This window comes from Motacilla alba, chromosome 5, assembly GCF_015832195.1.
Source record: "Motacilla alba alba isolate MOTALB_02 chromosome 5, Motacilla_alba_V1.0_pri, whole genome shotgun sequence".
NCBI classification, from domain to species: Eukaryota; Metazoa; Chordata; class Aves; order Passeriformes; family Motacillidae; genus Motacilla; species Motacilla alba.
The window spans coordinates 58,085,743-58,110,166 of record NC_052020.1 but is presented as its reverse complement, the minus strand read 5'-3'; the positions used below and the strand labels follow the sequence as shown (position 1 = coordinate 58,110,166).

The 24,424-nt window shown below is 44.4% G+C and overlaps 1 long non-coding RNA gene across 2 annotated transcripts in view; it reads right to left on the bottom strand.

Annotated features, from left to right (window-relative positions):
- Positions 1 to 311: 311 nt before the first annotated feature.
- LOC119702154 overlaps positions 312 to 24,424 on the bottom strand; it is a 33,175-nt gene continuing 9,062 nt past the window's right edge. Inside the window, exons 1-3 of one of the 2 annotated variants that reach the window (XR_005257265.1) lie at positions 7,830 to 7,912; positions 4,695 to 4,799; positions 312 to 536 (exon numbers count right to left, since the gene is read on the bottom strand). This is a non-coding gene — a long non-coding RNA (uncharacterized LOC119702154). Of the gene's footprint in view, positions 537 to 4,694; positions 4,800 to 7,829; positions 7,913 to 24,424 lie in introns of those variants that run through there. The other variant, XR_005257266.1, reaches the window with a different exon arrangement.

Below are 24,424 nucleotides of genomic sequence, written 5' to 3'. Positions count from 1 at the left end.
AACCCCCCCAGTTCTTTTGACTCAGAGACAGGAATATAGTACCACAAGGAAGCTGGAAGATGCCAAAAATAGTACCCCATGGGACAAGGAGGATGCCAAGAACACAGACCACTGTGGACAGGGGGCATGACAGAGGTTTTGCTCAAATAAATGAGAGACAATTTTCAGCAGAAATAGAGGAAAAGACAATTTTTTTTCAATTATTCATAATTTTTAACCAACCGGTAAACCCAAAACCCTCTTCCACCCACATTTCAGTGCAACTAGTCACAGGAAAAAATAATTAAAAAAAAAAAGTGACACTTGGAATTTAAAAATAAAGAGAAAAATATCTGTCATTTTCTTGACACCTTTCTCAACATGCACATAACCAGGGCTAGTTAAGGCTGATCATACACACACAGAATATTCACTTCAGGGCATTTACTCCATTGTGGGGACATGTGACCCACTGCAAAGGCAATGTCTCCACTTACCCCACTCTTCCCTCTTCATTAGGAATTTGCTGTGACTCCAGGAGTCTCAGAGCTCCTCACCTGTTCAAAGAAAGAGGATTTGGAAGTATAAGGTGCAGCTGGGGCACACGCTTGGCATCAGTTCTCCAGTCTGATCATCCCTTAAAAACAAATATATGAGAGAACCACCTGCCTTTGATACATAAAACAAGCACAGAAGATCTTCACCAGGGACAGAGGCAGCAAGAAAAGGACTGAGAGGCCCAGAGCTCACTTAGAGCCTGATGTCTCATCAATAAAACTGGGATGCAGGACTGAACAGCTAGATGGAAAGCATTGGAAAGCAAGGATGTGCACAAGGGACAAGCACAGGAAAACCAGGAGATGGATGGCGGATTAGAGGGCTGAAGTCAAGGGGTTTATGTGAGGAACCATCAGTGAGGGCATCACCATCAGGCCTCATTTTCACCAAGGTTCTTGGACTGACTCAGAGGAGATGGAGTGAGAGAGGATATGTAGAGGGAATTTCAGGACATCCCACAGTTCTGGAGACCAGGCTGGAGCCAAGACACAACCATAAACTAGTTAATCCCAAAAACTTCAAGTGAACTGTCCTAAGCCAAACCTGCCACCAGAAGGCATTCCTGCAGCCCTCTAATAAGAGCTCAGCACTGCTCACAGTAGCCATGGCACGTCCAGCAGAAGAGAGAGGTAGCCAGTAAATCAGTATTATGTCAAAGCCCAAAGTCCACCTGAGTCTGATTCACCTGAAAAACACAGTTCCCATGCCTTCAAACACAGCCAAATTCTTTACAGGAAAAAAAGTCTTTGCTTCCCTGGGTGTTGTGATCAAGTAAATAAGTCTAACAAAATCCAAACACAATTTGGCAGGATGTAACACTTGTTGGAGATAATCCGACCTGCTGAAATTTCCTTTTAACCTCAGTGAAGACTCTGGTAGATGCTAAGTATAATCAGGACAGACACCAATTCTCTCCCACTGGAAAGCAGAGTGAACAGTGAACAGACTTCAAAATATTTTTCTTTCATGTCACATCAGCAAAGGAAAAGTTCTAGAAATAGTTACTTTGGGCTTTTTCTCCTGAAAAATTACCTGGTTGATTTTGGCTGTGGTAGGTTCCCCAGAGTAATAACAACATCACCCTTAATAATATAATATATACATAATCCTGGGAGCATGAAATTCAGTGTTCTAGGTTACATTGTGTGATCCTTGGGGTGTCCTGTGCAGGGCCAGGAGTTGGACTCGATGATTTTTGTGGGTCTCTTCCAGCTCAGGATATTCTATGACTCCATGATTTTACGAATTCACCCCAAACTTTTCAGGTGATGGAGAGACAGAGAGCTTCAAAGCAGGGGGATTGCAGATCCCCACAGCAGGAGCTGGTCTGATTTCTTCTGAATCCATGGTGGGCTAGGAAGGACCACAGGCAAAGCTGTTGTTGACATTTCTTGTCAGTTAAAATCCCCTCACTACAACTTCTGCCTTAACACCCAGCTTGAAAATGGCTCTCAGGTATTACAGGGTGGGGATGACAGTTGTGGTCATCTGAAAATGCAAACAGAGAGTCCCAAGACCCCACAAAACATTTTCTGGAAATGCTCACTGTGTTATATGAAGTGTTTATTCAACTTCAATTAAAGGTCTGATCATGCACTAATTGCAAATTTTGTTGCAAGCCAGCGTGAGCTCCCTGATGATTAAAGGACTGATAGTTCTGTTATTAATTATCATTTCCAGCATGGAAGGCTGCAGTGTGATTCCCTCTGCAGAGGTAGGTGCCATCCATACGCTCCTGAAGACGCATCCCTGGCCTTGGAAAACTTAGAAATCTAAACAGACAGTGCAGACAAAAGAACCACCATTATCTTCCTTTTCCAGATGGGGAACTGAGGCACATAGAGATTAAGTGACTTGCCAACATCTGTGGAAGAATGGAGGATTAAACCTTGATCTCCTGAGTCCAAGTCTGGTGTTCAGTCACCGGACCAGCCTTCCTGCTCCTGCTAATGTGTTACTGCTCTCATCTGCTCAGTGGTTTTTCCTACCCACTCCTACCTAATCCCTTTTCAAGGTAGCCCTTGAGGGACTGTCACTTATGTGGGTCAGGGCTGGATGCAGCCATGCCAGAGAGGGACACACTCTTTTTGTCCTGTGGGCACCACAGGCCCAGCTGGCAGGTGCCATTGCTGGGTGGCATCACAGGAGCAAGGACTTACAAAGTCATTTCTACTTCTAGGCAGGAAAACCTGCCATGAAATTGCTGGGCAGCAGGGAAAGAGGAAGCTGATTGCTGTGGCTCTGGCTGCATCTGCAGTTCCCATCCTAACAAAGCCAGAGAGCGTGTTTGTGTAGGAAGAAGGGGTGTAAGACAAGAAGAAAAACGTCTTGAAAGATGAATATTTGGATCTCTGGATTCTATCAGTATTTATTTCTTGGGCTGCAATACCACCTGCAGGCCCCAGACCAGGGCAGGACGCTGCAGAGAAAAGAGGGTTTTACAACCAAAGGAGGCCGGTCCCAGCCCTCAGGCTCCATGGGAGCCTTCCTGATGGATGGGGAGGGTTGGGATGATGCCCTGCACACACCACTGGACACACACACCCCAAGCTGCATTGTCCAAACCCATACCCTCAAAAAAAAAAAAAAAACCCTGCATGGAGGAGACGTGCAAGGAAAATAAATCTGGAAACAATCTTTGAGGCGAAACGCTGCAGGTCTTCCCAAATAACCAGGTAACAACGCCATTTCCCTGCTTGCCACAGGTCAGGGCTTTGTGCTCTGCTGAGAGGGGCTGCCCCACTCCCCCAGCTCGTGTCCCCAGGGGGGTGAGGGCGGGGGTGTCACCGCCAGGCCCTGTCCTCAATGCCTGTCACCCCGATTGCGGTGGGCCAGAGATCACAGGCGGGCGGCGGGATCTGCTCAGGAGGCATCAGATGGCGTCGGAGCAAGGGTAATCCAGTTATTTTTAGAGAAGTTTTTCCACTCGGAGATCATACACACTGCAGATCACAGAAACACATGCAAGCATGAAATTTCATTTTTAAGAATTCTTTTCCCGGGGCTTCCCGGTAAAGTGGCAGTGAATGGGAAAAGCTACAATCATGACAAGACAATTACAGAGGGTTTTTTTGCTAAGCATGAAACTTAGGGGAAAAAAATGTTTAGGGAAAGGGAGAAGGATGAAAAAGCAACTCACAAGAAAAGTCATTTTTGTCCACTTGTCTTGTTCCAGTGAAGCAGAATTAGACATCATGTCACGTAAGTGATTTAAAAATAAAAACTGGCTTTAAAGTACGTGAGAAAAATAAGCAAATGTTTGAGTTTGAACTGCTTTTCCTGGTTTGGCTCTTTTAGTGACACAGTGTGTATGCAAATGGGGAAACAGCCAGCACCCTCCTAAATGCTGCAAAACACACACACTTGTGCTTTCAGCATGAAAGGACTGGGAGACATACATTAGGATTTGTGGGATTATGGTGAGAAAGCAGGAGTGATAACTTTGATGTTCTTTTTTTTTAAAAAAAAAAAAGGGTGAAAAGACAGAAAACTGAAGGTATTTTTTTTTCTCTTCTTGGCAAAGCCCCCCAGGAAAGAGCTAGCATGGAAAATGGATCCCCTCTCATCTTCCAGAGAGGCAATTCCTCCCCTTCCAGCCGGGGTTCACCGCCATGGCTGTGCGGGGGAGCTCAGACGCTGCGTGTCTGAGCCCTGCTTAGCCTGTGGATAAACACAGAGGTTGGCTTCTACAACGGGCAGCCACAGAAAACTTCTTAAGGAGCAAATATTCCCTGCAAAATAAATAACAATTCTGCATCCAGAAACGCTAAGACAGAACCAATTTGGTGTTGGCGAGAAATGCGCGATTGCCGCTGCAAGGATGGTCACAGAGCTGGGAATTTCACACTGGGGGAGGTTTCTAACATATAGGTTCTCATTAAACCAAGTCCCCTCTTGGTGTAGGCATCTTCTGATGCAGCCACAGCTGCTGAAAGGTTTCCACAGCTGCCCTGTTCATCACTGCAGTGTCCCAGTGGCTTTAAGTAAGGAATAGAGATCCTGGTGAAAAAACAACTCATGGATTCACAGCAGAGGGAATCTAGACGTTTAGAAATTGCTCCAAACTTTTCACCTTTCTTCTTCAAGAGGCAGGTGGTTTAGCACAGATCACCTAGGAGGAAAAAATGTCATAAAGCAGAAAGTCTAAGAAGGTTTACCTTGATTATGTAGCATTGCAGCATCTCTTTGGGTGTCTCATCGCTCCATCAGGCAAGGTTCAACTGCACTCAAAGGTGGGAGCGACACGCTCATCTCCTCCAGGTCTACAGACAACACAACAAAATAATTTGTCAAATTGTCAAAACTCAACAGACAGAGTAGAGGAGCAGACTGGGGAAATTTGGATAGACTGTGCCTTCACCCAGTCCTAATCTCACCACTGGAGGCTGTAAACATGATGGGTAAAGTGACAGTCTGGCTACAAATCTGTCTGGCAGCTTCATTAGACATCTTTCGCCTGACTGATTAAACTGCATTTAAGACCCACTTTCATTTTTTCAAGTCTTTTGTTTAAATTAAAAGGTCATGTTTTCGAGCGAGTGATCCACTGCCCTCTCCAGTCTCCTGCCACAATGCAGTTACATTACTACGAGTGTTGCACAAAGCGCTCTGAATAAGATCCACAGACACCAACAAATGTCGCAGCCAGCGGAGGCTACAGAAAGGGGTTTTTGTCTGTTCGTTATGTGCCACAGCAGGGAAACGAGCTTGAAAAGTCCCCCAGCCTCAAACTTGGACTATTTCTGCTGTGCGCTGGAGGGCTTGCAAAAAGCACTTGCTACTTTTGCAGATTTATTCAAGCAGCAAACTAGGTTTGCCCAGTGCGTCTCGCTCCACCTGGGTTTTGCTGCTTCTTTGCCACTCCAGAACTGAAAGAGATTTTTTGGTGGTTAGAATAAAAAAAAAAAAAAAAAAAAAAAAAAAGACCCAGGACCTGGGATTTGGGGTCTAATGCTGCCAAGTGCTGAGTGCCATCTGTTCCCACTGGCTCCAGAGCTCCCAGGATGGGGCCCCGGCACGGCGGAGCCTGACGGAGCAGGGCAGCTCTCCAGAAGATGTAACTCGGCATCTTGGGAGCGCTCCCAGTTTACACCTCAGAGTGTCTGGCCCGCAGACAGACCACACTTAACCTGTCACCCCGCAGCCAAGTGCTTCCCTCAGCTCCCTGAAAACAGCACTCCAAACTGGGAGAGATGTCCTGGCTGTGTTTGAGATTTTGGTGTGCTTTGTTTCTCACTAAATCCACTCCCTCATTATCAGCGTTGGTCGTTTCTCGCGAGTAACAAGTGATAGAACGAGAGGAAACGGCCTCAGGTTGTGCCAGGGGAGGCTTAGATCAGATACTGGGAAAGCATTCTTCATCTTAAATGTTGTCAAGCACTGGCACAGGAGGGAGGGATTTAAAAGCCATGTGGATGTGGCACTTGGGGACATGGGTTAGTGGTGGCTTTGGCATTAGTTGGACTCAATGATCTCAAATTTCTTTTCCAGTCTGAAGGATTCTCTGATTATCTGTGCTGGAAGGTGATGGTGCACCGAGCACTGCACTTCCTGATGGCACGCTGATATCAGTCTAAAAAAGTCCCCCAGTCTCACTTGCACCTTCCCAAAGGTTTCTGCTGAGCACAGAGATGAATTGGAGGGTGAAGGCATGGAGCAGCCAGTCCCAAGGAGGGCAAGGTCTGAGTTGTCTGCTCCTCTCCGGTGAAAAGCAGAAATCAAGGGAGTTGAACAAAAGGACTGAAAACAAGACACTGGATCACTGCCCCCAAGGAGTCCTTGCTTCCTGCTGAGAAGTTTAACTCCAGCATGAAGGAGTCAGCTCAGTGCCTTGCACCAGGGCCCACTTTTCACCAAGGGGATGTAAAAGCTGACTAATTTTTACTAAATAATAAGAGCCTTTGACAAGTGCTCTGCTGCAGAGGCCTGTACTCTGACCTGCTGTGACCTGTTGTATTCCCTAAACTGCAGTTCTCTTAACTGAGAACATTATAAATGTGACTTCACAAACTGAACTGGAGCTTGGATTGCAATATCCAACATGTCTCATCCTGAGTCTCTTTTTTTTGTAAAGCACATTGCATTGGAACATAGGTTGTACACAAAAATGTATTTAGTAGAGGGTTACTTCCCTTCTCTTTTAGGTCCAGTTAAATCCTCAACAATTACTGAGGTTTCCAGAAGTGGTGGTGACATCAGAATCTCCCAGAAACAGCTTTTCCATTGGATTGCAGTGGGATTCAGTCTCTAACAAATACAAATACATAGTGATACTGCAAAAACAACCCTGCTGTCTACTTATTGCCAGGATCAATAGCTGGTTAGGTAAAACATCTACATTATTACTCTAAAAGCAAACTGCCTTTTCTGGCCCACTGGCACAGAAGTTGTTGAAATCCTGCAGTGTAACATTTGCTGTAGGACTACATTTCTCTAATTGATGTTCCCAAGATCCACACGCAGGTATTGACAGGAGAATAGACCCTTTAGCATCTAAAAGTAAATCCTTGACGTTTCTGTCTCAAGCAGAAAGTCCAATTATCCTCCTTTTGCTCTGTTCCCCAGTCAGAAATTTGAAAGGCAGAAAAAAAATTCAGAGTACAGAGTAAAATTTTGCAATTTGTATGGATTGCTGTAAGAGAAGCAGTAAGTAAGAATATTTTGGATACCAACATAGCTGCATTTAAGGCTTGTTTTTGTAAGGCCAGAGGACATTTTGTTGTTGAGTGCTCTTGTATAAAAAGTGAAATTAGGTAATTTTTCTTTCCCAAAACCTAAGAGAAATGGTTCTGAATGTCCTCTTTTCTTTCCTTCACACAAGCTGAGTTTTTTTTCACAACTAGCTGACTATGAATAGGCACAACAATTCCAGTAAGCCATCCATTTCCACTGCCAACAATTATATCAGTTATCCAGGCCCTTATGTGTCATTTAATACCTACTTTCATAAAGGAAGAGATGAAAAGAACAACTACAATAAGATGCAGTTAATTATGGATATGTTTAGAAACAGTCTAATGAATAATAAACAACGATTTATTTCCCCTGTCTATGGCACAGTGGCAAATAATTAAGAATCAAAAGAATTCAAAGTATTAGGTAACAATCAGAAAACTTGTGCAAGATTTTTTTCTGCTCGAGTTTAATTGGTTCATTGTTCCCATGAACTATAAACCACGGGGTTGATAGCGGTGCTAAAGTTTGCCCCTATAAAGGAAGATTAACATATTCGGGAACTTTACCCTAATCCTTGTTTTGCGTTAACTCAAGCAGATTGGATTAGTAATTCTTACCTACCACCCACTAGAAGAAAACGGGTTTCTTTTCTCAGACAACTGCCTGCATTGTACCTCCGTGTGCATTATCTGCACTGAAAGCGTTCTGCAGAAAGAAATGATGTGAAGTGAAAGGGAAAAGGGTTTTACACTGCCGTGGCGAGGAACAATCGCTGACGTGGCAGAGCCTGAACTCTGCTGAAAGGTTAGACCTGTTCCTGCCCAGCTCATGTGCTGCTATTTCAGGCAAAATGAGAATAAGCCTTCCCTGAACTTCTAATTCAGGAAAATAACGAAAACTAAGCAGAGTTGATTTACAGGATCTGATTTGGAGACTGTAAGGGTGAGCTTGGAGCAGCCCAGAGAGGGAGCAGAGCTGGTTTAGTGGTTGGGCTCTGCTGAGAGAGTCTGCTAAGGATGGCATTGCAAACCCACTGGGTTCCCAAGTGTCCAGTTCAGCCAGGAGCGGGGCAGATGCTGTGGGAATAATTCCATCCTGGTGGTCTTCCTTGTGCATGGACCCTGTTCAATTTGGACCAACCACAAGTACCACCATAGCCCTGGGCCCAGGGAAATATCCCTCTGCAGAGTTAGATCCAGCCGGTCTTTCCCATCCTGCTGATATCCCATTTTCACTAATTAGAATCAAAGAATCCCAGAGTGGTTTGGGTTGGAAGGAACCTTAAAGTTCATTCAATTCCAACCCCTGCCATGAGCAGGGACACCTTCCACTATCCCAGGGTGCTCCAAGCCCCATCCAACCTGGCCTTGGACACTTTCAGGCATGGGGCAGCCACAGCTTCTCTGGGCACCCTGTGCCAGGGCCTCCCCACTCTCACAGGGAAGAATTTCTTCCCAGTAACCCAACTAATCCTGCCCTCTGCCAGTTTAATTGCCTGAACAAAGTCCTGCTTGTTCTGAGCTCAGTGCCACATTTTCACCTCAGGAAAAAAATTGCCATTGCTTGTTCTGTCTGCAGCTACTTTGCTCCCTTTTTTTCCTCATTCAGAGGCCCAGACCCTCCTACTCCCTCTCCATATGCAATAATTATTCCTTTGCTCCTATAGGAGCACAAGAAGGTCCCAGTGAGGGAGAAACCTTAACACTGACATGATGGCCAGGAGAAGGACTTGAAACCATACAGGTTTTTGTGAACCTTTTAAGTCCCAAGCATCTCCCAGATGCTTCACTTGGGAAAATAATCTTAAATACATGAACACCCTTAGCCAGACTCTTTCCATTACTCATCAAATTATGCCAGGAGATTTGAGCACTCTTGGAATAAGCAGAATCAAACTCTTTGCACAGTATTCATGAGCAATGTGATGCCCCAGGTGAACACAGGAGCTCCATGGATCACATTCACACAATAAATGGACCAAAACATGAAGAACTGTGGAAGAGCCCAACACAAGTGATGGTTCCTGTCCAAGCTTCATCCAATCACAGAACTGTAAAACTCCCACAAAATGTGGCAGCAGCACTTTGCAGGACATGCCAAGATATAGAGAGGCAGCTCTTTGCTGGTGGTGTCTTCTGCACCTCACCAGAGTCAATGATGTTCCCATAATCTTGGCCAAAAATCAAATAATATTTGGGTGGTTTATCTCTCTTTTTTTTTAATATATTAAGCAGTGATTGTAACTTGGAATAGCTTAAAAGCATTCAGTTGCCAAGGCAATAGGAAGTAACAAGTTATCAAATATATGTGTTCTACATATATTGGGAACATTGGGAAATATTTCAACATTGGGAAATATTTAGCACAAGCACAACTACAGAGATTAGCTTTGTGTTAAACGACAGGGAGCAACAACAGGGATTTTTGGGGCAAAAAAAGCAATTCCACCTGTTAGCTGTATGCCAAGGAGACAGCTGGCTAAAGCATGGCCCATTTTAACCTGGATTTCTGATTGGACTTCAGCAGTTATCAATAAACCCCGTTGACTCAGTAGTTGTCAATAAAACCCATTTACTACTGCTCTTTAGCAGACAGAATTAACTGCAGCTAGAAATGAAAGAGAGCTCCTTGAAGAAACTCCAGGTATTTCCCCATCCTTCCAGCCCAGTGTTTGGGGACAGCAAGAAAACCCCAAGGGTCCCACAAAACTTGAGGCACTCCAGTGCATTTCCCAGCGGAAGTTTGGGGGTTTTTCATATCCATGAACCACCTTTGAGCTTTGCACTGCTACCCCTTGAAAGCTTTCTCTTCCTGGGAAATGGGAATATTGCTTCTGCCACATCAATTAATGAAAAATGAGGAGTGGATCAATAAATTACTGAGATGCTTTGTAGTGTCTGCTGTGAGAGCTGCTGATACGAATTTTTAGCCTTCTTCCTTTCTCATGGTTTTCCACCAAGCTGTGCCAAACACGCTGCATATCACTTACTGTTTGGGATTTTATGAAGGAAAAAAAAATAAATCAAGCCTCCAAGTACTAATTTCAAACTGTTGTAGTGAACTCTCCCTTTTTTATTACATAATAGAGCCTTTTGTCCTCAGTTTTCCATCTGTTTGGTAAGCATTTTTCACTTGAAGACTCAATTAGGACAAAAAAAACCCCACACAATCATTCAATTCAAAAATTAATTTGGAGATCAAGGGACTGACTTAGGCCTATACCAGTGACTAAAAGCGATTCAGGCTTTGTCACATGATCCAAGAGAACTGAGCAACAACAGTTTAGCTGCTTTAATCCTGCTTAATTTGAGTGCAAAGAAATTCACATGTGCTACTAAGAACATTTTGGGAGTACACTGTGTCCATTTTTCTGGGTCCCCACGTCCAAGGACTTTGTTTCATTGAGAGCTCATGACATCCTTGATTAGCAACCCCTGTGCAGACAAACGAAAAGCACACAAATCTGCAGAAGTGGAGAGAAAACTACTCAGAAAATATCCTGCTGAGGAAGAGGTGGTTTCAGACAACACATTTTACAAGCAGAAGTGACAGCAAAACCAGCACCTTCCAGGGGTTTTGGAAGGGAGGCAGGTCCCAGGGGCTGTTTAAAAGACACATACCACCAGTATTCCAAAGAGTATATTGGAAGAAATAATAAAAATATGTCAGGGCAGGACTTTGAAATACGTACCTTACTAGTTTTATAACTTCTTTGAGTACTTTGCACAGGCTGTTGGGTCATGAGCAGAGAAGTGCTGCTCTCTCACCACCTGGCACAAATGTGTGACCCCAGAGCCAAGCCACGGGGTGTCAGCCCACCAGAAGCCTGGCTACAGCCTTTTCTCATGGGGACAGCCAAGGAAACTTTCATTAGAGGAAGGAAAACTCTCCAAAATCCCATCCGGCAAACACGCGCGCGCACACGCACCCGCTCCCTCTCTAATGCCTGTGTGCGTCTGCTGGGCTTGGGAGAACTTAATTAAAGCCAGTTGTGAAATTTCCAAGGGGAAAAAAAACACCTAATCCCTTACAGTAAATGTGCTGTGAATGTTCTGGGTTCACTGTCCCTCTCCCCCCTGGACTGGTCTCACAATGAGACAACAAAATCTGAGAGATCGAAATGCTGAAATGGGCTGTGCTTGCTTCTCATCCTCCCTCCAACAAGAGGAGAGGCTTGAACTGCTTCATCCAAGTGAGGAGCCTTCCCTGAGAGAAACTTCCTTCCAGTGCCTTAAGGGGCTCCAAGAGAGCTGGAGAGGGACTTTGGACAAGGGCATGGAGTCACAGGACAGTGGGTAATGGCTTCACACTGACAGAGGGCGGGATAGGATGGGATTTGGGAAAGAATATGAGGTTGGGGAGTGCCCAGAGTAGCTGTGGCTGTCCCTGGATCCCTGGCAGTGTTCCAGACCAGGCTGGATGGGGCTTGAAGCAATCTGGGATAGTGGAAGATGTCCCTGCCCATGGCAGGGGTTGGGTTGGAACTGGGTGGTCTTTGAGGTGTCTTCCAACTCAGGCCATTAAATGATTCTATTAAAACCTCCCTAAGAATCATAAAATCATTTAGGTTGGAAAGGGCCTCTAAGATCATTGAGCCCAACCATTAACCATGTGCAAACTGCTGTTCTTCCCAGGAACATGATGGCAGATGACAGCTTCTGGTAATGGACTTGCTTTACCATCTTGACTGCAAGAGAAATGCAACGCAAAGGTATAAAATATTTTCTTCCATCCCGTTCAATCCCTACATGTCGGTGAGTTCCTTGAAGTTGTGTGGAGTGTGTTGTAGCCTCCTGTTTAACACAGGGAGGACAAAACTGTTTAGTCTTCAGTGAAAAAAATAAGTGTGGTAGAGAAAGAGGATGAATGTGGGGTAAGAAACCCAGGGAAAATTCCTGAGCAGCAGCCCTGAGCAAGGCAGGACACAATCTTGGAGCTCTTGGAGCTCTCTGTGCTCCACAGCAAAATTGCTCCCTTCCTGCTGTCCTGCTGGTACCTGGACTCTCCAAACCTGTCTTTTCAGGTCTGTGATTTGTCTGGCTGTGAAGATCCCGATTTTCCATCAAATCTGCAGGCGCAGATGGAATCCCACTTCCAGCTGTCTCAGAGCAAGCACCATAGGCAGACAGAATCACCCCAATGCTTTGGGTTGGAAAGGACCTTAAAAATCATACAGCTCTAGTCTGCTTTCCATGGGCAGGGATAGCTGAGATCGAGTGTGGAGAAGCCTGAGGGGCCTCTTTGTCTTGATTTACAGCTACATCAGGATCTGTGGCACTTTGGGACAAAATGCCCTGCCAGAGCCTTGACAGAGATCAGCTCATTTGAACCACGACCCTCCAAAACGCTGGAAGGTCAATTAAAGGCACAACCAGAGAGAGGCCGCGAGGACAACGATCCCACACTCTGGTGTGGGGATGGAAGCCGCGCAGAAAGGTCTGTGTGGGAAACCCAACACGTTCAGCATCAAAGGGAGAAGGAATAACAAGCAAGGCCTGCCCTCCTCCCCTTCCCTGCGCCGCGTGTTTGATCCAGTCGGAGCGGCGGTGCTGGCACGGCGCCAGGGATCTCTCCGATAGATCCGAGCCCAGCTGATTAAGAAATGCAACCCAAGTAATTAATGATGGGGGAGGACTGAACCGACAGCAGAGCCGGGATCTGACTCGTTCTCTGCCACGTTTAACCCCAGAAAGAGTCAATTAGAGCAGGACTTCCCAACCTTTTGCCACAGACAGTCTCACTTTCAATTAAAATGGCTCGCCAGGAGCCCCGAGCTGCACGTTGGAGCCAGCAGGCTGCCCTGAGCATCAACCTCCCCAGGCCTTTGTAGTTTCTGACCATATTCCTCTACCACGCCGGTTTTTAATTTGTAAAAATATTTGTCTGTATTTCACCCAGGCTTTCAGACAGGTTTCAGCCCTCTCTGCACTCTGGACAAAGTTCCAGTACCAGCAATGGCACTTGCTCTGAATTTAGGACAGGACATGGCTCTGCCTCTGGTGAGGTCATGCTGTTGGTAAGGTTCATGTGTGGTAATGCTGGGTCAATATTCTGGGCCACTGTAGAGCTCTGGAAGTTTAGTTCTGTCTGGATGGCTGCAGGTTTGCCCAGGTTTGGAGGTGTTGAAGCTGATTTCAGCCTCCTGGATTCATTTTCAGTTTGGTTCAGGTGTTGTGGCTAAATTCAGTAACAGCTCTAGCCATTTTCCCTCAATAAGGAGCAAAGGAATCAGCTAGGAAATCTAGGCTGAAAACCCAGTTTTAACTTTACCTGTTCTCTCTTACATCCTTTGTGTCAAAACAATAGCACAAGAGAATTGCAAAGGAATATTTTTAATTTTTTTTCAATATAATATACTTTTCTCTTTGTGTCTTGGAAGAACTCTGTGTAACAGAACAAAACTCAGTTCACCCCAGCAAGTCCAAAAAACTCAGAAGCTTCAGACTTCTCCTGTGGTTTTAAAGGAGTCTCTATATTTTAACAAGTGGGAATTGGTTTTATTTAGCTTTAGTTTATGGTCACATGGAAAGACCACACTGAGCATCAGCACCACAGTGGAGAGGTAATATCTTAAAATTTATCCTTCATTTTGGTCCAGACATAACCACCCTAAACCCCTAAAGTGATGAATATTTACCACATCAGTGGAGACACACACAGATTTAGTCTCTTTCCCCACACCTTTTAACATAAAATCAAAGTTCATTTCCATGACAGTCTTTTATGATCTGCATCTCAACTGGAGAAGACATTTTCCAGCCCAGAGGGCAGAGGCTTTGCTTTATATTGTCAAAAGTAGCGAGTTCAAGTCCTGTGGTGAGGGTCACACTTTTTATAATAAACCCTTCCTATCCTGTATTATCTCCTTGTTAAATGGTTCACTACATTAATTATCATTATTATCCAATATATTTTGCACTGAATGAAGATATTTCATCAATGCTTTTGGTTGAAGAAGCAAAACATAATACACCATTTTATGAGTAATTTTCATGAAATTTTGCATGCATCCAGATCTTGTGAGGTAGGGAACACACTTTGTTTGAACTTTATAGCCTTCTCATTCCGTTTTCATTAATAATTTTCCCTTTAGTTCTCAATAGGTTTCTCTAGCATTGAGGGAACAATATCAGAGCCCTCCTGTAGCTAATTTAATATCTGTAAATTTCCATGGCTGATAAGTAACAACTGTGCAGACGAATAGAAAAATAAAATAGTGAATGTGGGAGCAAAAAAAAAAAACAAAAAAGCCCACAAATAAAAGTGGAGACTGCAAGATGCTATGAAGTGATAATCATTGCAAAAAGTTTGGCTTTGCCAGGTAAAATCAGTAACAGAATGGTGATTAATATTTGTCCTCTAAAAGTAAATGAAAAGCTTAAATTTGTTTGTTCCTTTCAAAAATCATTCTCTTAATAGGTAGAAATGCTCTCTCATGGAGTTTTTCATCAGCCCCTGTTCTGAGCTGTGCTCAAGCACAATCCCAACTCTCTAAGGGAAGAGACAGATGTGTTTCCTGGACCAAAGGATCATTTCCTACCATGCTTTTCTCTCCCCCAAAGCAAGGTTCTGGCCCACACTCATAACTCCTCCACACAACCAAAAAAACCCCAAAGCCACTTGGCCCCTTTCAATCCTCCTGCCTTGCATTTCACGACCTATTTCTTGCAAAACTTTTGCATTCCCTCTCTGAACTTTGTGTGATGCAGCAGCTCCCCCACATCCTCCTCGCCTCCCACAGCCTGAAATCCAGCCCCTGTGAAGATGCTCCTGCTCCTGTGCTGCTTCTCCTCCCCCTTCTGCTTTTCTCACTGCTTTCCAGTCTGGGGTTGTGTTGGGATGAAGTGATGCCCAACCCAACTGCTGGGGATGAGCAGCATCCAGAGCAGCCCCATTGTGGGAAATGAATTTGTAGAAAATGTTTGAAGTCTAATACAAGGTTTACATGGTCTGTGTTTGTATACAAACTGCATACTTTTTATAAAAAAGTTTAGATACTTAGAGAAATAGAACTATGAAAGATGTATTGTAGTAAGACTTATGAGGGGAAGTTTTAGATGATTTGTTTGAAAACATTTACAACATAGTGCAGCTAAAGCTGATAAGCCATGAAACACTTGTAGTGTATTATAATTAAAAAATAGTTAGCTTCTAATTCTGATAGCATAAATTATAACATCTGCAGTGTCTCACCCTTCACATGAGACTAAAACTAAAATAAAAGTTTTTAAAACATCTCTCAGTTACCCCATCTCTGAGTCAGAAAAGGACATAGTCCATCATGGCTCATCTCCCACTCTGTGCCCTCACAGCTGTAGGCAGTGCACAGCCCTGCCCTGCACTCCCACATGAATCCCAAGGCTTTGGTGGCCACCTCAAAAGCTGAACACACCATCCTGGATGAGGATTTTTTGAGCTGCCCCATGCAGAAACTGGAGTTGAGCTCAGAGATCCTCACGGGTCCCTTCTGTGATTCTAAGACACCCTACAAAACCCAGAGAAACCAAATAACGTTGCAGTGTCTGATGCCACTGCCTTTCCACAGAAACTCCACCTTTAGCAGATGGATTAACTGCAGCTCCACAGCAAACAAATCTTCCAGCAACAGCCCAGGGAAAGAGCCCCCTGGAAAGGACACTCACAGGTCTATCAACTGAAGATGTTTTTAAACCCTTGCCTGCACAACATAACTTGCTCTCATGAGCAGTTCCAGCTGCACCTTCGCAGCTATCAAGCACAAGAAAAACTGTACTGAGATTGAGGATGGCCTAATGTGTTTTTTTTTAAAAGTCTGGGGAAGGACCACAGACCTTGCTGCGCTTAAATCTTCCCTTGACAGCAAACTGTAGCTGGTCTGTAGAGAAATGCAAGCTGAAGCGAGCAGTGAGGGGGTGATTTTTCTCCCACTGGACCAGTCTTGGTGCTACAAGCCAAACCATCCTGTCCAGACAGGGCTGGTGCCTCACCAGGCCACCGGAAAGACAGGACCTGCAGGAGGAAATAAATTCCCCTGGAACCATGGGACCAACCGTAGTGCTGGCCACCAGGATGTAACAACAAGCAAATTCTTTTCCAATCCTGCAAGTACCCAAAGCCCTGGCACCCGCAGACCTCACATCTCTAATTAAAAATGGCCGTGAGCACTTCAATAAACAACGCAATCCATCATGCTCAGGACATAATAAAGGGACACGGAGTGGAAAAGAAGCTTTGCCCTGTCCTGTGTGCTGTACTGTATGTGTTTCACCACAGGGAAGCATGTGCTAATTTCTTACCTCTCTGCTGACTGCACTGTCCTTTTGCATAGTTGCTGCTAAACTGCATGAAAGGTATTTCTAATCTCGTGACGGTGACTGAAAAGGGTTGAAGGACACAAATTAAGTCTCATAGCAATAGAGCAGCTCAAGAATGGAAGGTCAGCCAGTTGACTCTTCCCAGAATCCCCTGAACAATGCAATTATTCATGAAGGAAATTTCAAATTATTTTCATTAGACTTCTGTTTTACCAATCTAACCAAAGTGATTAATTAGGGATTAAAATATTTACTCTGCACATGCTGCCTTGGCACGGCACTAGAATATTTAAGCATTGTGCTAAAAGGGTCAGCTGTCTCCAGTACTGTTTGGAATTCATTCTCTACTTTCTGTGTAAAAGGGCATTGACTCTCATGTCTGTACCACACTTAGGATCCCATTAGGGACATGGAGAGAGAAGGGAGACCCTCTTCCTGCCCTCGGAGCTGCCCCAAGCTCCCCAACTTCTTTGCTGGGCTACTTCAGCACAGAAGCAGAGAAGAGCAACAGCAGTGACTACAGCAAGCCCTGCAGAAGATTCAAGGTTCCACAGGACCAGAAGAGAGGGAGATGCTTGTGAGAACCAGCTAGAAAAGGCAGCATTGTGATGGAAGACACAAGATTTGAAGAACTGGACTCAGATTTTGTTCCAGTTGTAGAAATCCTGTAGGACCGTGGCTGGTTTCTCATCCCTCCAAAAAAAAGGGAAGATGTAGTTACCCCAAGTGGCAAATGCTTTCATTGTACATGAAGTTTGGAGACAGGAACATTTGGCATCCCCCTGTGAAACAGTGGGCTGGGAATGCCATGCTTGCTCTGTTCCCTTCCCAGAGCTGAACCAGCAATCCCAGGTCAGAGCCTGAGTCAAAGCCAATCCCTGCTGACCTCCAGGGGCTCCTGGAATCCATTTGCAATTCATCCCTCACCCCTGTTTGTCCAGCTGAACCCAAAGCAATGGCACGAGAAACAAGGAAAGACCCCAGAAAGGGAGAGCATGGGAGATGTGGGTGATGGTGCTCCAGGCTCCACCAGATCCACAGGGATGGTTGGATTTGGCCGGTGGATAACCTGACACACCCCACCCAAGAGCCTCTGCAGGGTGGTTGAAATGCACAGCACCTCAGAGCTGGTGACTGCTGCCACTGCAACCTCACCACGATGAAAAAGATGTATAACAGGATTTGCATTCCTTTCCAGACTGACTGCTGCAAGCAAACATTTCAGCACTTATTTGTTACCAATATTATTAGAAGTCTCAACCCATTTCCTGGCTGGGGCATGTTTCCTCCAGGGGACTGAAGTCACCTGTCACTTTCTTTCTCATGTTACTTAATCGTTTTAGTCCAAGCAGCAAGCTGCCAATCATATTTAATATTTAGTCACCTTGAATGCATTGCTACTGATTAAATAGACTGCTATTTCAGTAAACAACTCGTGAGAGAATACTTACAGCTTCATTATAATTATTCCACCAGATATTAGAACATTATTCATATGTAAGTCCAAAGAATATTTAGGTCTTCTCCTATTTAGTTCACAAACAACATTTTAATTGCTGCCATATTAGCAGAGCTATCAGTGCTAATTGGATAATACCCCTTCAAAGATTTTTCTTTTAGCAACCTCTTTGGCTTGCATGCTTTTAAAATGTCTCTGGTTTTTGGCTCACTGATGATTACCCACAAAGAAATTTGCCCTTATGAGTCTATCAGACAGATACCTCTCTCTCTCCTTCTCTCTCCCTCTCTCTCTCTCTCTCTCTCTCTCTCTCTCTCTCTATATATATATATATATATATATATATGTATAAATAAATTTTGTTTGGGTGGGGGAGGACTCTGTTGTTTGTACACATTGAAAACAATGGGCTCCTGAATGAGGGAAGAAGAGGATGATAGGACAAAGCCTGTACTGCAAATCATTGCAAAGGCATGGTGAAAAATCCAAATCTTCTGAGATCATCCATAGACTGACCCCTAGTGAATCCCATAACCTGGGCCATATCTCCCTGGGGGCATGGAGGATCATTTTAGAACATCCCTGAAAAGTTCATTAAGCGAATCCTAGAATCATGAAATTTTTTGGATTGGAAGACACCTCAAAGCCCATCCAGTTCCACTCCCTGCCATGGGCAGAGACGCCTTCCACCATCCCAGGGTGCTCCAAGCCCCATTCAACCTGACCTTGGACACTTCCAGGGATCCAGGGGCAGCCACAGCTTCTTGGGCACCCTGGGCCAGGGCCTCCCCGCCCTCACAGCCCAGGATTTATTACAAATTAAAGCCATACAAGTAAAGTCACTGTTAAGAAGTAAATTTACAGTTAATAGCCTTAAAAGCAGGGGTCTTGCTCCCAGCAGAAAGTGTCTTACAGGGTCCACACTTGGAGAAGTGCTGGAACACGATGCAAACTGAAGCTGGGCAGCAGGTTTTGACAAATTATGTGGTTAATAAAAGTCTTTGCACAGTGATGGCTGATTTACTGAGTGAGCTTTGCTGGGAAAGGAAAGGTAAAGGAGAATTTCCAGGAAAATAAACATGTTCTGTGTCTCTACCATCTAGGCAGGACCTTCAGGCCTTGCTTCTAGAAGGAAAGTTCTGTTCAGGAACCCAGATAGGGCCATTTATCAAAGGAGCAGATAAATGCAAGTGTTTGTTTCGCTTCAGTGAGAGAAAATGAGAAATTGTTACTTAAGGTTGACCCAAACACATTTCCTTGTTTCTTCCCACTCCGTTCACCTCCTCTCCTTCCTCCCTCACAGTTTTTTCAGTTTGACCACTGAACTGAAAAATTAATTATTCTTACAGCTCTATTAAAGGATAACTTATGCCAGGCTGCTTGCAGCCTAAATTATGTACATTAAATATCTCTCTTTCTTACTTGTTTTTCCCTTTCTGTTAACATTTATCCCTTGTTTTGAAAGTTTCAGAATTCCCAAGTACTCATGGGGTGCAGTGGATTGTTCATTTGACAAATATATGTTAAAATAAAATATTGGCATAATAATATTATTAATAATAATAATAATAGTGATGAGTTTGAACCAGAAAGATAAAATTAAAGAAGCAGTTCCTAATCAGAATGTTACACACAAAATCATTAGGCACACACAGCCTTCAGTGTGCACAGTAATGATTATCTGGGTAGGACAGAGTTAAATGGGGTATTGTTGGGATATTGGGAAGAAATTCTTCCCTGTGAGGGTGGGGAGGCCCTGGCACAGGGTGCCCAGAGAAGCTGTGGCTGCCCTGGATCCCTGGAAGAGTCCAAGGCCAGGTTGGATGGGGCTTGGAGCAAGTGGGATGGTGGAAGGTGTCCCTGCCCATGGCAGGGGTGGCACTTGCATGAGCTTTAAGATCCTTTCCAACCCAATTCTGTGATTTTATGATTCACTTTACAGCTCTGTCAGATCCTCCTGGTTTCTCAGGAAAATTCACCAACCTCACGACCTTCTCATGCAAATTATTCAGCTGGGAGGGCAGGGAACACATGGCTTGAGAAACAAAGTGAGGTGATCAACAGAAAAACACAACTAGAAAAAACCACAGCTCATTCATTTTTTGTGTCTCTCCATCCCCTGGAGGAGATCTGGGCTTTGGTCACTCTCTGCTTTATTCAGTCAGTTATTTCAGTTTTCCAGCAGAAGAACTTAAATCTAGAGAAATATGGAATTTTAGCCTGGAAGAGGAATCCCAAATGCTTCTCATGGCCACAAAGCCATGAATGGATCTGTCCACTCCTAAAATAGAGACTAAACATCCAGCTGTGAACCAGCAAGCCTGCAAGGGTTCACTGCAGATGCAAAACCAAGGCTGAAGCTGCTGGAAGGAGACATGATCCATTTTTGGATCCAAGCTGGGAAAGTGCTTCCAGAGGAAATGACATAACTGCTGGGTGCAGCTGTGTTTGTATCACACTGCAAGACATGGAATGCACTTGGAAGGATCCACAGTGAGCAGCCCCAGCAATGTCCTGCAAGTCTGAGAGAGGGAGAATTATTCAAGAATTATTCCTCTCAGCTACTCATTGCTTGTTTCAGCCAGGCAAACATTGACCAGAGGTTCAAAACACAGAAATTCAAAAGATCAGCTGGGTATTTCAGGGTGTAGAACACACTCACTGCTCTTAAATTTACTCAGAATTCTCACTTTTTTGCGTAATTTCATTTCAGCCAGGTACACAGAAAAATTCACTTTGCAGTGCAGCTAAGAAAGATGGCAGGAACAAACATTAAAAAATTCAGAACATCTTAAACTGCAGAGTTAGAGTTTTTTAATTGTTGTTTTATAACTTTGCTTTAATCAACTTTTTATCCATTGACTCCCTTGCAAGTGCCAACCAATATAATTAGCACTATCTAAATTAGTTATCACTCAAAATTGCTTCCTTCTTGGAAAAAAACAGTTTTATTTTTAAATCATAGGTGTTGCCATAGGCTGTACCAGAACTATATGCATGGACACATTTTAAGTCGATAATATTTTTAATCCTAATTAAAAAAAAAAAATCATCCCCTCCATAAAATGTTGAGATTTGTGAATGACTTTATTTTAATTTTTGATAGAAACATGGTAACAATCAACTGATTTTCATTCATATACGTACTGTGCACCTTCCATTGAAGCATTATATTGCTCAGCTGAGCTTTTATATAAACTCAACTCAAATTTTCACTGGGGGGTTTGTTCCCATTTCATTGCACACTCGAGGGAGAGCAGAGGAGCCAACATTTCCGAAGGGTGCCTGTCCCAGGAGCTGTTATTGACACACTGCCACCAGCAGCAGGACTTTGTCTTCTTCAGCCTCCAGAGCCCATCAACACCTGATGCTCTCAAGGTGCAATACATCAGTGCATCTGATAAAGCACCAGGCAGCTCTCAGCAGCACGAGCTGAGAGTGGAGATGCTAAGATGTCAAATTTCCCAAATGTGGCCTTGGATCCAGGACTGCCTGGGGTGCTGAGTGGTGCTGGGCACCCCAGCTGAGCCGCTTCAAAGGGACCAAAGTGATTACTTCAAAGAAGCCCACAAGGTCATTATCTGGCTTTGAAAATGTTGGTTCTGGTGGAAATTTTCAGTCACCCAAGTTTGGACACGCTGCCTGGAGATTTCATACAGCTCAGGGACATGGGTTGGGGGGTGGCTTGGCAGTGCTGGGTTAAAGGCTGCACTTGCTGATCTTAAAAGTATTTTCCAACAAAAATCATTCCATGTTTTTGTGGTTCTGCACCCTCCCACCACTCAGGCCATTGGGAGGCACACAATCCCAACACTGCTGCAGGCTCTGCTCTGAGTGGATTGCAGGAATAGACTTTCCCTATTGATCCCCAGTAGTCAATCTAAACCCACCCTTCTTCAGAGCTCCCATTTCTCTGAGGAAGGATCTCCTGGTGCCTGGGGGATGTTTGTCTTGGCATCCCCTGCCACTTGTCATTCCCTTAGGGAAGAATTTCCATGCACCCACCCGCCTGCGCTGCCCCTGTATTTATCCCTTGCTGAGGGAAATGAAGATGGGATGAGGATGCTGGAGAACAGCCTGAACTCTGAGAAGAGACTCCTTCCAACACAGAAGAGGAGCAGGATGAGGCACAGGATGGAGAATGCTGGGGGAGACCTGAGCAAGAGGGCTGTGGGCACATGGCTGGAAGTGCTGAGCTGCAGTGCCTCACCTGGGAAAGCTCCAGGCTTACAAAAAACCCCACTTTAATTCTTGTTCATTGGACATCCCAGTGTTATTTAATGCTACACTGCAGTGCAGGGTATCCCAAATCAGCTTTATCACTTGCTGCAATAACAGCATCCATCACAAACTGCCCTTTCCACATATCCATCCTCCAGTCCCTCTCCCTCTCTCCCTCCCTCAGTTTCATGTCACAGGAGTGGGGGGGGGTGGGAGGTGCAACAGGAATCAAAGCCACCTTATCATTTCAATGTATCATTTGAAATTGGGTAAAGAGAAAGCTGAATCATTCCCCACAACCTGAGGGCAGTGCTATCTTTCATCCTGACTTGTTCTGCTATTTACAAAAAACCTGCATAATTACCAGAGCAAATGCCACGTCACAGCCTGCACCTGCTATGGGCAAGATAGAGAACATTTTTCTGAAAGTAATAATTAAATAAACCCATCCATCAGTCAGCCACATCTAGTTTTGTGGCTTCTGTGGGCTTTAAAAGGAGCAAAACAATGCATTTGTGCAACGAGCTTTCTCTTCATTTTAATGGCAATTATTGCATGTAAACTAGCTTTTGTAAGAACTAGGAAGCAGATGGATGTGGTCAGAAAAAAACCCAGGCAAATACACCCACTGGAAAATCAAAAAGATAAAAATGCAAAGTCACTGCGTGTGTAGTTGTGTGTGTGTGCTGTGAAATGGTTCTTTTCAGCCTCAGCATCTGAATATTCCCAATGGAAATGTCATTACAAAAGACAACAGGTTGTTTCAGCAGAACTGATCAAAGACTGAGATTGCTGTTCCAGGCACGGCCCCAGAATCTGACTGACAGTCCTGAGCAAAGGAATTATTATTTCCCAGAAGCTCACTCTTCAATGGAGAGCCATCCAGGAAGAGATGGAGATGCTTGAAATCTGACACCATGGAAGCATCTCCTCATCTACCCTTCACTTCCCCTCTGAGCTGTGCCACTGATGCTGCTGCCAGGTGTGCCAGGCATGGCACCCCTCCCAGACTGCTTTAAACAGGAATTCCAGGCTTCCTTTGGGGCTTGGGGCTGCAGCAGTTTCCTGATGCAAAAATTCATCCTAGCCCAAGCCAAGGGGTGATTTGGGACCTTTATAATGCTTGGGCTCAGGCATCTAAACACACCCACACCTGCCCACGTGCTTCTCTCTCCATCTCCTCGTGATGCTTTTTCCTCTCTTCCAAGCTGACACCTGTGCTGCACATTCCTTTTGCACTGCAGTTTAGCTGAGAAGAGTGGGATGAGCACATTTGTCCTGTGTGACCACTGGAGAGAGCTGCACCTCACTGCTTCTTCTCTGCCAAGGGACAATTTTAACAATATTAAGCCATTCCACATCAAATTTTGGGAAGTTGCATGCAAGGTAGGATTATGAGGATTAAAGGGGTGGAGGGCTCTGCTTTCCATTAAGGATTTGCTGACAAAGAATCTGTTGGCAATTAATAGATTAATAAATCTTTTTGTAAATGTCTCATGAATTCCTGTGGAGTTGAGCAAGGCAATGATCCCAGTTCAAAAGCCCACAGAGCACTCTGTGATATTTAAAGCTGTGATTTGCAACTCTTCTTTTTTTCCCAACTTTCAGTGCTCAGAATTTTGCAGCAGTGGCCCAGCCCCTGCCCAGTGTGTTTAAACCACTTGCCAATGTTGTTATTCATTACCTCCAGAGTCCTTGCAGAAGCAGTGCTTGGACAGCTTTGGAAATCTTTGCTTTGGACCAAGCGAAACAAGCAAAGCCTGACTTCAACATGCTGATTTCATTGCCAACTAAGCCTTCAGAAAGTACTGTAGATTCAATTCTTGAAACACACTGTAGCTAAGAAGCGTGTTTGTAAAGACACCACAACCAGAATGGGAAGGCAACAGAAATGGCTCAAGAAAATTCCAGCAGATGGCTCCTACAGGGAAACAGACCCCAGGAAAAACCCTTCATAACCAGCTCTCCAGACAGCAAGGAAATAACTTCTAGGAGGGATTTACTTCCGTCCCTTTTCAGTATCCCAGATATTCAGAAACTCTTCCTGAGATCTGCAGTTCCTACTTAAAGAGTAATTTATTGATGTTCCTAAGAGAGAACATTTAATTCGCAAAATATTGTTCATCAAAACGCGACAAAAATGGCAGTTTCATTCTGATCCTAATCTATAAAGCTTTTTGTCTATCTTTAAAGCTATGGTTATCTTGAAGTGCTTAGTCTCATATTCATTGCTTTTATA